General features: G+C 35.2%; 1 long non-coding RNA gene across 1 annotated transcript in view; it reads right to left on the reverse strand.

Moving 5' to 3' along the window:
- LOC119084123 overlaps window positions 1–17,755 on the reverse strand; it is a 142,748-nt gene that overhangs the window by 60,610 nt on the left and 64,383 nt on the right. The gene's annotated exons all lie outside the window — the stretch shown is intronic.

Below are 17,755 nucleotides of genomic sequence, written 5' to 3' on the forward strand. Positions count from 1 at the left end.
CACCTTAATGTTAAGAGTGGTCCATACGATTCGTAACTTTTAAGGTGTCGCACTCGTTGACAAAACTGAGGTAAATTTACTTAAATTGACCTCAGTGATGCCAGCCAGGTATCTTTCAAATGACTGGCTTTGCCTTTACTACGAAGATCCTTAGCACTAAGGGGCATTCGATGAAAGAAAAATTTAACATCTGTTGCACCAACCTAGCACATTAGAATGCAGAAATGGAGTACTCGTTACGTTGAATGAAGTAAAATTGGTTGTCGTACTACTTGTGTAAGAAGAGCTGCAATGGATGATAGTCTATACGACAAAGAATATTTCTACAGATCTGTGCGATCATAACAAGTTATTGTAAATTGATTACTTTTTAAGGGTGTGCTTCACACTATCGAAAGGTGACACACGCTTCAAACTTGAGCCAGAACGTTAAAATCATGTTCAGCAATCGTTTATCATTTTACCGGTGTCTGTTGCTTAATCTCATGGTCAACGTTTGGAATTATGGTCGGCTAAAATGCACATTGCAATCGAACAGTGCCTTAGAATCGGTGTCGACGTTAACGTCTACCATTGTAAATAAATCAGAAGAGAAAAAGTCGAGCAAATCATATTGATATGGTACCAATATCAACGTCAAGCAGTCGTCCTCGGTTTCTAAGAATAAAAAGTGAAACCACAATTGATCCATACGAGGACACGGATATGATTAACAGTAAAAGTTAATACAAAATTGACGAATAAAATATTTATTCTATTTGTTTCACCGTATGAGTTAAATCATTTATTCAGTGAAGTCGAATGATTTACATTTAATTGGTCAGGCAATAACGTGTCTGGTTCCATAATGCCAAAGTTTAAATTGGAGTCAGAGAAGTGTGTTTTACTGTCTGAGAATATGTGTGTTTAGTGGCAATATTTCGATATGATCTCACACTAATGATGTGATCTTTGCACACGACATCGAATATTTTCACTGAGACTTTTATGTCAAATGTTGACATTACGGTAATAGTTAATAAGCACGGAATACCCAACATTATTCCATTTAAATCACAATGTAATATTAACAGAATGAAGTTGTCCTCTTCAGCTAATGAGACACTACCATGTTCCACATATTTTCCGAGAAAAACACTTCCTTTGATCGATAAAAAAATTATATTCTAATACACCAACCATACACGGACACACACACTCGACACCATTGACAATTCATAATATCAATATTTATTCTCCCAAAATCCGAATGTTTTACATCGCCTTTTCTCACAAAATATCACATTATTCCCAAGTACAGCTGTTACACGATGTGACCGGACACTAACCACAGACTTTTCTAAATCATTTCCACGGATTGTTAACCGTTTTTCGACTGTTTTTTCGTAATGTTTGTCGTCCCGTTCGAAAATTGAGATATTTTTCCTTCCAATTGTTTTTCGTTGATACAACAAATGATTGGGACTCGATTGCGACGACGTGAAATTTGTATTCGTTTCGTTTCAGCGTCGGAAAAGTGGAAAATGAACAGAAGAATTAGATGTCATGAGTCATACGAAATTGAATGTCTCGCATTGAATCGACTATACTTTTTTCATTACGTTCGTATCAGGGTTGGAACGTTGAAAATAGATGGTTTGTAGACTAAGAATGCTGATGAACGGAGCAATGTTTAAGTTGTTGATATCAACATCATGTATTATATCGCACCGGCACCCATTCATAAATTTTAAACGATATAAATCGTGAGCAATTTACCCGAAAAATAATAATCTTAATTTATCAAACATATACGCATGGTATAAGTAAGAAACAAAACGGGAAACGAACGAGATCACGGTGCGGTTGAATGAATTTTAACTGAGCATTTCGATGCACTTTTGATATTTTTGGATCTTACTAGTCAGCTCGCAGCCCTGAACAAGGTTCCACAAATTTTTTTGATTTTCATCCGTACCGTCGTTGACATTGGTGCATAGCCCATCCTGTCTACTGAGATAGTGGTGGAAAACTGGTTGTGGTTTCAATCGATAGTGCCTGAAATTCTAATAACAATTGTCCAAAAATTTGGTACCCTAAGTGCAAATGAATCCGGCAGAGACACGCTAACGTTGAATAAACGTGAATTAACCATTTTAATTACAAAAAATTTTAATAAGTGCGTCTCAGGTGCCTTTGAAACCTGCAAACTTTACCAAATATGAGGGAAAAATTTTGAACTACTGTCGGCCTCTATGTAGTTGGTCTCCAAAAATAATTTTTTGGTCATTGGTAGAATGTTGCTCAACTGCGAGAACAAGTTATTAGCTTCCTCAAGTATCCACGCCTCTATGACTGTTTGAAAATCCCGTTTTTTCAACTTTAGCGTGTCTCTGCCGGGTTCACTTGCACTTAGGGTACCAAATTTTTGTACAATTGTTATTAGAATTTCTGGCACAATCGATTGAAACCACAACCAGTTTTCCATCACTCTCTCTGTAGACAGGATAGGCTATGTACCAATGTCACCGACGGTACGGATGAAAATTAAAAACTTTTGTGGAACCTTGTTCAGGGCTCCGAGCTGACTAATAATATCCAAAAATATCAAAAGTTCATCGAAATGCTCAGTTAAAATTTATTAAAGAACCAATTTAAGTCAATTCTTGATCAAACGTAACCCCAGGATTGGAAAAATAAAATAATTTTTGGAAAACGCTGCACCCTAGTAATTATATTCGGAATATTAAATAAATGTTTGATAAATTTCGCAAAATTTCGAGCTACCTTCGAATGATATGACACCTGCTACTAGTATCTCAACAGCTATTCATTATGGTGAATTCCCTGTCCCGTAATGAAAGAAATTTTCAAGCTCAAGTTAGCTGGAGTAACGTACGTAGAATTTTATCTCATCTATTGGTGCACGGAATTCAAAAAAAATTAAGATGCTCTAAGAGAATCTATTAGACGAGATATTTTAGTTTCCTTATCCAGGGGGGAGATGTCATAGATGTTTCATATATGTGTGAGTATAGTGAAATGTTAAAAATCTGTAAACAGTTTTTTAATAACACTGGCTAGGGTTCCCATTCGTCCTCTTTTTAGAGGACATGTCCTCTTTTTTCATCTCGTTCTTCTTTTTTACAAAAATTCTAAGAACATCACTTTTTTGAAGAAGACTTCGTCTTTGTCCTCTTTTTTTCAATTCTTCTTCTTATTTAAGTAAATTTGATGCAGCTCATACCTAAAGAACGAAAAATTTTCGCTGCGCGGATTTAACTGATAATCTTCTCTGTCAGAGAATCTCTGAACGGTAATACAACGAAATCTTCATCACAAAAAAAAACGCTCGCTCCGCTCGCATTCTTTCCCACCTCATTTTTTCATACATTAAAATAAAAGTTAGTCATTTTACAAGAACAGCGTAGCGTTGTGTGAGATACCGAAGATCACGCAAGGATAAGGTCAAACGAAGTCTGTATTCAGGTAATATGTAAAAGTTTGTTTAGTTATTATACATAATTTGGGGGTTAATTAAGGTCGGAAAATTAATTTGTATTTCATTCTGATATAATCTTTGTTGTTAGACCTGAACGGCCATTAAATTTTCTTCGTATAATGTCTCATTTTTTGGGGAAACATTTAAAATGTTGCAGAGTTAGCTTAGAATGGCTGTTGGAGAAGGTTTTTTGATTTATGACTTGAGATAGTGCAATTTGCACATCGCTGCGATTTATAAAAAAAACATATTTCGAGTCAAAAATCTTCTTTCGACCTTTATTAACCCTTTAAACTATGTAAAATAACTAAACATACTTTTTGAGACAAAATAGAAATCATCCACATGTGATAGAGACTTTCAAATTCGCAGCGACCTAGTTTAATGACTTTGCTTCATAGAAGAAGTTTGTTGGAAGTCATTTATATGATGATTGGTAACGCTGTAAAGCTTAGACCTCAGGCTAAACAGCAGCTATATTTTTGTGATCAAATGAGTCACCAGTAGGGTCCAAACAGTCTTCGTCCCAAAAAAATGAAAAATCGATCTAATTAAAAATTTCCCTATCGAAACATTTTCTTGTTATGTTATTTTTACTCGTGGTGCCGCCCTAAACGAAAACGACTACAAACATTTCATGTCCACGAGAGGTCGAATAAAAAAAATTTCAAGCTCACCGTGAACGCCTTTTAGCATTCTAGTTGGAGTTTTCCATTTTCTCCCAGAGGTGAACGTTTTTCACGCGTGCAACTTGTGTTTTGCCCTTTTTCTCTACAAAACGAAAACATAAACAAAGTTCGAATGAGAAGTTTTCTTTTCTTCCGACAGCAGAGAAAGTGCCGCACATTTCTCCCTAGAGACGTCATACGACCAGTCACTAAAAAATAAACAAGACATGGGTCTGAAAACCGCTTTTTCGACCACTAAATCGTCATTTATCTTTTTTGACAAATATTTTCGGAATCCTTCAACCCTCCTCCACCTCTTCTACTTTAGGTGAGTAGAATTTTTTTTCAACATACAGTCAAAAAACACTCTAGAACTGAACTTTATGCTCCTTGACATTAGAAAACATTGAAATGATTACAGCTCTTTCTCAACCAAAATTATCAAATCGACCCTAAATTGTCTATAAACTTGTAAGAAAATTATTTGTGTTATACTTACGAATTAATTCTTCGGGGTGTGTCTTTTTTCCCATGTTGCGGATATAGAATTCATAAATGTGAATTGGCTTTTTTTTGATAACGACTTTTTCAACGAAACAAATTTTCAAAAAAAAGGAAAATTTAGCAACAAAACGATTTTGAATTTCGTTTTCTTGATATGACTTCACAAAAAATTGTTGTTTATATAGATTCGTTTCACAATCTCAAATTTTTCAAAAAGGACACTTGTCTTCGTACACTCAAATTAATATATCTTCGACTGCATAAAAATAAAGATTTCTCTCTTTCTATTTCAATAAATTAATCACTTTTTAATGCACATTTATTATTACTAATATTTTGGTATTTTTTAATGGAATTACTTAAATTTAACAAAATTTATTTAATAAATTCATTTCTTTATTACAAAAAATAATTTCCTTTATTTCGCTTTATAAGCTATTTCCTCTCTTTTTTGGCAAAAATATTTCACTAATTTATTACACTTAATTAACATTACACATTAAACACTTCTTATCAGTTCGTCGCGGAAAAATGTTTCATTCGTTTGTGTTTGCATCTACTCATTATTCACTTTACGATCCTGGTGGTCGCGGCTTTAATGGTGGCGATCTCCGCTTCAGCTCAGTTAACGGAGCTAGACGTGTTGATGAGAACGACCCGTCCATCAGAAGTTTTAGTAGCACAATATTGTCTGGAAATTATCAAAAATAATCCAATTAATTAAGATCTCTTTAAGGCAAAGCTGCAAAATGTTTGTCAAAAAACGAATAATTTTTGGAAAAACTAAAATTCTAGAACAATCCGAGAGCAAACTCCTTTGTGATTACTGGGATTCTATGTATAGATCATCTTCAAGAACGTTTGAAATGCCAACGGTCAGAAAATTTCACACGAATGAATGAACGAAACATTCAACGAAACTAAAGTGAGGTTACGTCTGAAAGTACCGTAATCTGAAGATGATTTATAGATCAAGTCGGAGTAACTGGAAACCCGAACACTATCATCCATAGAGAACACTAACCTCAACTCTATGAAAAAATTGGATTTATTAGGCTGCTGTTTAATTTTGTGTTTTGTCCGGATCAATGAAAACATTAAATTTAATAGATTGTATAAAAAAAGTTGAAATTATAAATGTTTCTTGTATGGCGTAAGTGTTTAAGTTCAATATATTACAAGAAAGCCTTGAAAACCATTCAAACATTTTTTCTATTTTCAAATGTGAAGAAAGTACCCGCCCATTTTCACCGCACATATTTTCAGGTTAGGGTCGAACAGCCGCATAACCTTGAACTTGATCTATTGTATGTTTTAACTCATACAACGAAAACAAGTCATCTATCTTTACAAAGGGAACGCAGTGCCTACTGGTGATTTAATCAGCCTCCGAATATTTTTTACATTCAATGTTCATGCTAGAATCAGTGCTGTTCCTAGGGCTATTTGTTTCACATCGTTCCAAATCTTATCAATGAGTTAAATGGAATAAAAGTGAAGAGAGCCAATACTCTTATCTATGATTGAGTAACAAATCGAGCCAATGAAACAAATAGAAAATAGAACGAATAAAAAGTAAAAACTTATCGTTGATCACTTTAGACTTTTCAGAATTCACAAGTAGTGTCTGAATGTCTCGATGTGGACGATACACAGTTTTATCATTTCATTTGAGTGTGTCCAATCTACTATTTTTTATCACGAAACATTCTACAAAATCAATGGACCTGAACTCAGTTCGCCACAGGGTGCGACCTGCTTCAGGGAAAATTTTCTTGAAGGCCAAAGGCTGAAGTGAGGCGAGACTGATTTTATTAAACCTTCAGAATCCAATGATATGATCTTGAGCGGTTCAAAATCGAAACATAGACCAAATATAAAAATTCTAAGTGGGTACCAAGTGATCCCATTTGTTCGAAATTTTGGTACCCGCAGCGTTTTCTAAAGATTGGCTTTTTCGTGGACTTTTGCTTAGAACTTCGGGTTAAAGGAAAATTGATGAAAAAAACTCATAACACCAACAAGGATTGTATCATTGTATGGACTAAATTGCCAGACGTATGTGGCGACTTGGAAAATCACATCTGGACCTTTTTTTAATTTTAATAGTATTTGCTATGTATTTGATAGCCAGTCCGGCCCTGGCACTTAATTTTGAATACAATTAGTCAGATGATATGTCAGTGTCACCCTTTCACAAGTTATGTAAACTTTTCAATATGGAATGGAAACGAGTGAACTAATATTTGCAAATTGTCGCATCAGCTATATGCGTCCTGACAATATTACAATCGTTATTTTCCAGTTTATCACTATGACGATGGGTTATATGTGGGTGGTACACACAATATTATTTAGCGATATGCGGATAGTCGGCAGACAAAGCAATTATACTTAATGTCACGAGTCGTTCATATACAGTTGAATTTTGTAATTGTAGACGACAGTTTAATTATACTAATTCGGGTCAGTGTTACAACTTTATAATGATGGCATGTTATCATGCATTCGACACCTCATTACAATGGAACGATACAATTTATAACGTCATGTAAGTAATTATATGGAATTAGAGATGGAGATAAGTTGTTAAGGGTATTTTCATCACCTAAAACAAACGAGTGCGTCATAGAACTGAAAGCGTTTGATTTGATTAGTCTCAATCAGGTACATCAAATGTTTAACCCGTTGCTGATACTAAAAAAAAAGTTGAACCTCCAATTTGAGCTGTACCACAGACTTACACAGACTTGTGACTAACTCGGCAATAACATCCTTCACTTTCACTTGAACTTTGATGGAGGTTAAGATGGGTCGATTTTTTTGTCATTGTCTCTGTTTCTAAAATCAATTTTTCTTTGAGACATCAACCTCAAATCTTGGTTTTCCGGATAAATATTCTCTAACAAAAATTGCGTTACGGGGATCAGTTCTCTCTTCAGCTTAATAAAGTTAAGGGATCTCATAACATGGCCAACATTTTCATAAACCGAAAATATTCTTGCCTGTTCGTCGTAATTCCATCGAATGATGGGGAATACTGCTAATATGATAGGGTAATTGTACCAGCAAAATGGTCAATTTAAACAAAAATTAACACAACTTGTTGAATAGAAAACGGTAAACGACAAAAAGGCACAATTTATAAACGATACCATACCACACCGGCCGCACATGCAATCCTATTTCAAATCAATATTTCAATCACATTTCAAGCCATGACAAATTCGACGTAATGTAAAATTCACTTAAATACTTAATGTGGGAATATTGAACAAAGCCGGTTTTTTTTTTCCTGTGAAGGTCAGTCTGTAAAGTAGACTGTGTTGGTGTGAGGTGAGGATGATAATATTATGTGCGTCATTAACAGTTGAAGGAAATGGCATGCCTAAGTTTTAATGGAAGTAAATTTTAAACAGCTTGGGGATACTAATTGTCGACTGGATGTCATTAACTCGCATTAACTGTATGTTTCGTTTTAGTCACTAATTGTAACAAAACAGTTTTTTTTAATGACACTATTAAATTTTGCAACCAGCTACACATGAGGGCAGGGTAGAGGTGTGCACCGCCGATTTTACGCCGGCGCGCCGCCGATTTTTTGCTAAATTTTCGGCGCGCCGCCGCCGAAAGATTATAGCTCACGCCACCGCCGCCGCCGATTGTATTTTCGTCGCGCCGAAATTTTATACGTTTAGTGCTTTCAGCCATTTTAATGGGCGGCAATATAAACTTAAATTGAAAAATCTATACAAAAGTGTTCGCCTGAGTACAAGGTTTTAGCAAATGTTTATCTTTCTTAATTTATAAGTCAGGTTTCTATATGCTGCTATGTTTCTATATGCGTAGAAAGGAGTTTTTTGTTAAAACATACAACTGGGGATGGTCAGATCACGCTGGCCTGGTACCGCCATCGATACCCGAGGTCGAAACAACATTTGTCTTTTCTGTATCCTCACTTAACGTGAACCCTTGGGTACGTTACTCTATTTCCTGTGCAATGGAATGGAGCGCGGCAGACGGCAGACGACGTTTCTCTTATTGCCTGTTGATGCAGATAAGAGGAAGAAGAAAGAGAACAAAATTCAGTGCATCAGTCAAAACTGGGTGAATACTACTGTAATTGTAAAGTGGCAAACTCAAGACCTTATGTAGAATTTGGGTGGAAAATGGCGCAAATCACATGCTTCAGGAATTTATAAAGTGGAAAATCTTTCCGGTTTCAAGTTTTTTCGTCAAAAGACGAGACACGGATATCTTTATTTTCAATTTTTAGCTGCTTTATGTACAAAATTTGGGAAATAAAACCTTATTACCGTATGTTGATTCCACGGGGAAGAGACTGTCGATTTTTTGTCTTGCTAATCGGGATGTAATCAGAGGAATTGAGTAAGCAATCGAGCGGTCATGATACGAAACGATTTATTGTAGTGATGTACTTGATGTAAAGCTACAAATTCTGAATTCCACGAAATTAGGTTATGTACACAGTACACAGCTAAACTATGAAAACTCACATATTGTGGTTGACTACACTTTGACAACTATGCGACACATAATCTACTTTACAGACGGAATTCTCCGGCTATGATTCGATACGAAAGAACTATTAAGTACGGCTCGCTGCGTGATCGACGATTTGTTCAATAGAAATTTCCAAATGAATCGCTTATGGGTCGTGAATTCAGCGTGACGTTGGTTTATATTTGACGTGTCATCTGTGATGAACAAGCTGGTGCCATCTGCACATTGTAGCTGGCAGTAACACCGTAGTCTATACACTTATTACTTATAAATTTAAGTTTATCTAATTCTCTTATTTGCGAAAACTTTCTACTACGATCTCACTCCTACATCGAAGATGGACTAAAGGCAACGGGAACGGTTATTGCATAAATCGAAAGATAATAGTAGTGAGTTTGCGTAAATGACATAAATTATAAGTTAGAAATAAGAAACCTGCAAAACATCTAGTATGACGATGTGACTTAAAATTTCCAACTTATAAGTTGACTTATAGCTTATGTGTCATTTACGCAAACTCACTAATCATTCTTGGATTCATTAAATTAGATGTTTTTAAGATAATAGGTCAGTAATTGTACATTCAAAATATAAAAGGTGAGATACGTCTCAGTTGATTCCCCTTGTATAAGTAGTTGATACTTCAGATCGCAAGATAGTAAGAATTCAGTGTTCGGAAAAAGGATTGCGCACGCTTTTTCAAATGTTTTTGCATTATTTTCGAAAGTTTAGATTTTTTGTAAATTTATCGGCGCGCCGATCGGCGCACCGCCGCCGACTATAAATTTCGTTCGGTGCGCCGCCGCCGATCCCTTACCAGTCGGCGCACCGCCGCCGACTATTTTAAGATCGGCGCACACCTCTAGGGCAGGGAATATTTTCAATAGAATTTTCTTAAAACCCATTTTTTCGGATAACCGAAATTCGAGATCGAGATCGAGAAAGATGGAAAGAAAATTTAGGAGCTAAAATACATCCACATGTCATGCATGAATTTGCTTCAGTCACAGCCACTACTTTTAGCATGAAGATGGAAAATATTCGTAGGCTAATGAAATCACAGTAGGCACTGCGTTTCCTTTGTAAAGTAAGATGACTTGTTTTCGTTGTATGAGTTAAAACATACAATACAAGCAATCATAAGCGGTAGCTTTTATCCATAGAGCATCCAAATTTGACACTTGACAACTTAAAGGTCATGCTAGGAGCGGTGCTGTGCTTCAGCTATTTCACACAAATACGCGTGCGTGTAGCAGAATCAACAATATAAACAGTTTCGATTACATGAGTGGATCAAGTGAAAAACATCTGAAGCAAATTCATACTAAAAATTCACTATAAAAATATTTACTTGAAAAAGGACCTGCCTTCATGAACTTAAATGGACCTTACTCGAAGTTTTAACTTTTATTGATTTTAAAAAAAATCCTAAAAATTCTTAGAATTTCCAAAATTTCCTACAAATTTTTAAGTTAAAGAACTTATAAGAAATTAGGAATTTAAAAGAGGTTTTATGATTGAATTTAGTTGTTTCAAAAAATCCGAATAATAACCCCTGAAGACTCACTTTATCACTACTCGCGAGAGTCATCGACGATTTTATTAACGAGATAACAGGCCTTAAAACAAGTCTGATTGTTAACACTCATAGATAAAAATATGAGATTATAATTTTTAGGTCCAAGGGGATTACTTTCGAAAAATAATTTCAAAACCAGCAAGGAATTGGACAAATGCAAATCTTTTAGGGATCAAAATTGGCACTGCGGCCTCGTATCGTAATTACACATCTAGAGCCCAATAAAGTTCTTCGCACTCGATGTCATCAATAACTATTGATTTCAGTATCAATATGTCGATCTGATTGAAATCTTCAGCGCTCGTTCAAATGTGTTTAAAGTAGGCTCAAAAGATTAAAATTTAATTCACCTAGGGATTACATCTTTGGCGATAAGTTCAAGTAATCTCTGAGGGATTGAAATTTTAATTCCAAAAAAGATTCGGACGCGTACTGTGAATCCCTAGAAGATTTAAATCTTGGTCCATATTTTTATCTGTGCTATGAGTTTCCAGTGTTCCAGTATCTTTGCTTCTATAATTAAGCGTGAAAAAGCGGAAAGGGTGGAAGCAAAAAGCTCTGTTGGAATCAACGTAATGACTAAGACACAAAACCACTCACTTCTAGGTTATCATTTTAATGACTATCCAGTTGTATGTTGTGTACGTCTAACTCATAAATACTTAATTGTGGCAATGACATTTCGAAGAAATTTTAATTTTAAATTTACCAGCAAAATGCATATGCAAATATGCAACGCATTCAATTCAATATGATGGGACGTGCCTTCGCAGTGATAAAAGAATCTTTTTCTATTTTCTAAATAGAAAATTGGATTTGAGCCTCGATTTCAGCATTTTCAAAAATATTACGAAAATCAATAGCCTGACCGTGATATGATGTTTTTAAGCCGCACATTTTTTTTCCAATTTCCATTATCTAAATCGGATAATCATTCGGAACACATCTATACCGTATATACAACATCGTTAATTGTAATTCGTTTTAGCTTCCAACAATAGCCAATTGAGCTAAACAATAATAATTACTGGCCACCTTCACTTCAAATCAATTGAATATACTGAACCTTAATCAATAAACAAGTATAACCCGTAATGTTTTAACTGTACTACAGTTACAATTTATCGTTCTGATAAGATCAATATGGACTAAAGTTTTATTTCATTCATGCACGATGACCAAACAGACGGTTCATATGTACTGGACGTGTATACCACAATTTTCAGTGTCTATAAGGGAAAGTAGTACATAAAATCGACAATGAAAATGAGAGATTACAATAGGTCGCGGGTACGTTATATACACATAGCGTGTCGAGAAGGAAATTGATTGAAAAGAAAATTGATTTTTGTTGCGGAGCTTTGGTCATTTTCAGTTTTTCTTTTTTGGTTCGGGTGCAAAATATGAAAAATCTTGTGCCTAATATGTTCGGGTAGCCAGCGAAAGGTCAATCGGGTTATTTCAATAATTTATGCCACGATTATAAACCGATAAAAAGCATTAGAAAATTGAGACATTACTGGTGTTTACACAAGAAATTGTCGTGTACTTACGAAGTAAGTATATGGAGGTAAGTTCTCTCACTATTTAGTTAAAAAATATGGGTAAAGACAATATCCGAGTAACGGTCCTTCGTAGAATATATAGAGCAGAGCCAATTGTGTTTTTGAATATCCCAACATCCGAGAAGTGTTTCGATTAATTTCTTACAGTTAGCTTCAACCAAATCTGTGACGCAATTTGCTTAGCTGTTTTTCAGGTGTTTTACTCAAACAACCTCACTGCCTTATAGATATTTATGCGCGTGTGTGGTGTGGTAAAACAACCGTATGAATAAACACGTATGAGATAGTGAGTTTGTGTCACTGAACCAGTTGAAAAACAGCTGAAGCAAATTGCGACACAAATTTGGCTGGGTTTAACTGTATTTTCGGTGTAAAATGGTAAAAAGTGAAGTAATATCAGTGTGTTGAGAGAACAGTTTCTTTTAGTGATAACTCAAGATGGAAGCATTTTTAGACATTGGAATGTTGTACGAATGTCGGGCGGTGAAGGACCTTCAGGCGGAGTATATGAACCACTCGGTGAAGGCGAACCTTAAGAAGATATGGTCAAAAATATGGTAAATGTTCCGCCTCGTCTGCAACATGGCTCTTCCGCGAAAGTGACTATAATGGTGATATAGCTGACCTTACCTGCTACGTATTTTTGAGATTTGATAGAAGGATCCAGCATCGGTCTAGCATTGAATTAAATCAGAGCACCTTCGTTCCCGTCAATAAAATCAGTTTAAGGATTCACTCTTAAGCTTTGTGGAAATTTAGAATATATAAAAGTTGATTGGAATACACAACGTTTACAAGGAATTACAATTTCACCATATTCCAATTACTCGTTCTGCATTAGATTTATGTTAGAAAAAATTGTAAACAAAATTTGCCAATACTTTGACACTTTCATGGGTTCAGCGAACCGAAATTGGACGCTGTTAAGAAAGCCAAGCGATTAAAATTTACTTTTCATGACTAAACTGGGGTATATATGACTCATATCGTGTTATTTAGGAAATTCTGTTTTTGTTTACTATATTTAAGGTGTCAACATGGTGTAAGTGCTAATATAAGTATTAGAATGGCGTGTTTCCATTTATGCAAATTGTCTATGAGGAGGTCAATTGCGGGTATTGTTCTTAATTACATTTTTTTTTCTCACATTCTCAATTTTTCCTTTACACCGTCGAACTCATATTCATCATTTTTTTGTTATTCATAAAGACGAAATTTGCTAACTCGACGACCGTAACTCGTAACCAATCAAGGCACAGTTTTTCTGTTCGTTTATTTTATTTTTTATGTTACATTGCCCCTGTCAATCTATGAGACTGAATAAAGTATAACCACGGCAAAGTATATCGTGGTATAACCATACGATGACAGGGAAACGTAAATTATTTATGATTATTTATTCAACTCAATACGGGACCGACGTATGGCAAAGTGATAACCATCGATATGCTTATGTATTCATTTTTGGCTTTATTATTCCTTAAAAAAGAGCTTGGTAACTTATAAATGTTCTTCAACCGAAAAAGCATTCAATAAGCAATGTTTTCTAGGCAAACAAACATACGACCGCACTTCGTGTAAACGACCACATTAAAAGAACCTATTGAGTTTTACGTCTCAACCGAATGAATAATAAATTATTTCAAAAACTGAAGACCAAAATTTTTATGTGATCTTTGTTGATCCGCGGCGAAACCGAGGTCATAAATTACACGAAAGCTAAACTTACAACACCCGAGTTATGTGCTACACTTTACAGTCGCAGTGATTGATAAAATAATTGTACATCATTAGATGAAATTTCATAAACTAGCTTTGAAAAGTTTAGTTTCCTCGTGAATTTTCATGTATTGATTCGAGGCGAAGCATACGTAAATCAGCCGTACTTTCCAGCACTTCTTTCGTTGGTAATGTAAATTATTACACAAAACTCTAAATTGTCTATTTTATGTCTATTATTGTATCTTAACTCTTAGATATATAACCCTTATAATGGGACTAGCACTGTTTCCCGGCCTTCGGCCGGGTCGTGCTGATTCCAGGGGTATTACTCAAAATAAAGTTTCGTTACTTGTGAAACTATCAATCCAAAGTGTTGTATCACATGCATCTGATCAATATCTCTAATATTAGAAAGGAAAATTACAAGTTGAATTGTATTATTTTCTTTAACAAAAATATCTGAGACAAACTATTCTATTTTTATTTAACGAGAAAACCAATACAAAGCCGAAAAGATGCACTTTACTTGCGGAAAACTTCCAAAATACATAAAGCCGACAAGGTCGTGGAACATATCGTTGGAAATATAATTACATGTAAGTAGTTTTGGGGCATCAAGGGTCTTGTGGGGTGAAAGTTCATTTAAACTGAGATATGAGCAGTTGGAAAATGGGTAAACATTTTTCTATTTCGGCGAACTCTTAATGATTCCTCTTCACGCAAAATACAACGACAACATCCTTTCTTATGATAATTACTGATATCAGGATTGCAACAACACCAACCATACATGGGTAGTGACACACATTTAATGGACCTTTGGGGTGAAAATTTGAGACTTGCTTAATCCACTCAAACAATTTCGTGTACAGGAAAGATTTGGCCAAAATACGTGTTGTACTTACTTTTTAGGAATCAGAGTGTCACATAGTGTGACAGAGTGTCAAAGTTCGCCCATGTTGGTTTTCTTTGTTTTTGATAAAGAAATAATGAAAAAATGCATTCGGCTTTTAGTGCTTAACACCTAACGTGGCGCATAAAAATAGGTCCACTGAAAAATGCGTCTGACTTCGGCAAGGCCGTTATCAAAAGAATCCCTTGACACATATGCTGTAGAAATAATTGTTTTGCATTTTGGAAAAAGGATTATAAAAATATAAAAATCACTGAAAGTACAAAACGTCCAAATCTAGGCTATAGTTTCATTGAAATTGACAATGAAAAATGATAATCGAAACAACGAATACTCAAGCTTGGATTCGATGGTGAAAAATAAGAAATGACCGCAAGACGAGGGGTGACGCACTTCCATTTAAATCCATTTAGTCCAAAAAAAATTTTTAGATTTACAGGTACTCAATTATATTATGACTATGGGATTGTAGGATTCATTCCTTTTACATCCTACACACTTCCCACATTCAATTGAACCAACGAATTCAATTTCATTTTTGATTTTGTCGATTGGCACCATTGACATACAAGTGGTTAGTTCTCATTATCTGCTTGTGGTGGCACCATATACTTTGCGTGTCCAAGCATTTAAAGAAGTACTAGGTAGCGTCAATCAAAATTCTAAAAGAACAGTTTAGATCACATCTGATTTGATCGCAAAGGCAGTAAGCAATTTAGAAGGTTTTTTTTGTGCATTATATGTATTTTACATGCTACATGCGTCGAAAGCGGTACTTTTCATATTTCAAGCACTAATTTCGACTTCCAAAGCATGCAAAAACCACTCGGGATAAATAGATGAAATGTCTTGTTTTCGCGTGTTTATTGACCTCGGCTACGCCTCGGATCAACAAAATTCACACGAAAACTCTACTTTTCATCTTTTTATCCCAAGAAATGTAAAATACAAATGCTTTTCTGATCTTTCAAACGTGAGAAGCAAGTTCGTGTGAAATGGGAGATATGTAAAACGCTAATGAAATACATGTATAGAATGAATGGAATGAATTGGATGAAAAAAACCAACAAAAGCGGTAAAAACGTATGTTGATTGTTGAGTTTAAATTGGACAAAATAGCAAAATTCTAATCATAAGATGTTGTGCAACAAAATGACGATCGGCTGTACCTCCACCGCTTTTAATATCCGCCTTCTTGGTACATGACATATGCAAGATTCTTTTCATAACATTTTCATTGTTCATTTGTCAACAGATTGCGAAGTGACATTTCAGTTATTTTTAAGCTTTTCGTGATATCGCAAAAACTGCAGGTTATTTCATTATCTTTGGGAACACGGGTTCTCCAATTCAAATGAGTGATAGATCGTTGGATTCATCTTTGAATTCTAGAGAAGTCACATCTTTAATTTTTTCGATTGATTTTGTTGTTTTCGGTGCAAAGTGTTCAAAAGTGAAGGCTGTCAGAGGGTCCCGTGAACAGTTTTTCAGCAATAACTCAGGAAATAATTATTGTAAATCATTGTTATGCTGTACTAATGTCGGTCATGGGAAGACGTACTACAGGACTTGCACTGGTTGGTGCAAGTACATCCACAAAAGTTATGACAAAAACATTTTTTTGGACCTTATTACGTTTTACCGTTTTATTTCTTTTTATTGACAAGCGAAAAAAAAGACTGCTCACCAAATATATAGTGTTCAGAGAGTCCACCTTCTCTGCAAAATTGATGTTCCAAGGGACTGACTGTGTAGTGTTGTAGCATGTCACCCACTATTGTTCCACATATATAAGATCCCAGTACTTCTGTGTTGCAAGCCTACAAAACCTGCAAGTCTTCGGAAAAAGGTTGCTATAAAGTTGAAAATTTTAACTTTCTTTCTAGGGCTCTACTACTGCAACAGCGTCTGGAAGTGCAGTCATTTTTATCTACTTTTTTCCTTTTTCCGAAGACTTGCAGTTTCTGTAGGCTTGCCACACAGAAGACCTGGGATCTTATATATGTGAAACGATAGTGGATGAGGCAGGCTAGAACACTACACAGTCAGTCCCGTGAAACATCAATTTTGCTGAGAAGGCGAGCACTATATTTTTGGTAGGTCTTCCCAAGACCGACATTAGTACAGCATAACAATGGTTTTAAATAATTATTTCTTGAGTAATTTCCGAAAAACTGTTCGCGGGACCCTCTGACAAGCCTTCACTTTTGAACGCTTTGCACCGAAAACAAACAAAATAATCGAAAAAATTAAAGACGCGACTTCTCTAGAATTGAAAGACGAATCCAACGATCTATCACTCATTTGAATTGGAGAACCCGTGTTCCCAAAGATAATGAAATAACCTGCAGTTTTTGCGATATCACGAAAAGCTTAAAAATACACTGAAATGTCACTTCGCAATCTGTTGACAAATGAACAATGAAAATGTTATGAAAAGAATTTTGCATATGTATGTACCAAGAAGGTGGATATCAAAAACGGTGGAGGTACAGCCGATCGTCATTTTGTTGCACAACATCTTATGATTAGAATTTTGCTCTTTTGTCCAATTTAAACTCAACAATAAACATACGTTTTTACCGCTTTTGTTGGTTTTTTTCATCCAATTCATTCCATTCATTCTATACATGTATTTCATTAGCGTTTTACATTTCTCCCATTTCACACGAACTTGCTTCTCACGTTTGAAAGATCAGAAAAGCATTTGTATTTTACATTTCTTGTGATAAAAAGATGAAAAGTAGAGTTTTCGTGTGAATTTTGTTGATCCGAGGCGTAGCCGAGGTCAATAAACAC

The sequence above is a fragment of the Bradysia coprophila genome, unplaced genomic scaffold (genome assembly GCF_014529535.1).
Source record: "Bradysia coprophila strain Holo2 unplaced genomic scaffold, BU_Bcop_v1 contig_732, whole genome shotgun sequence".
NCBI lineage: Eukaryota > Metazoa > Arthropoda > Insecta > Diptera > Sciaridae > Bradysia > Bradysia coprophila.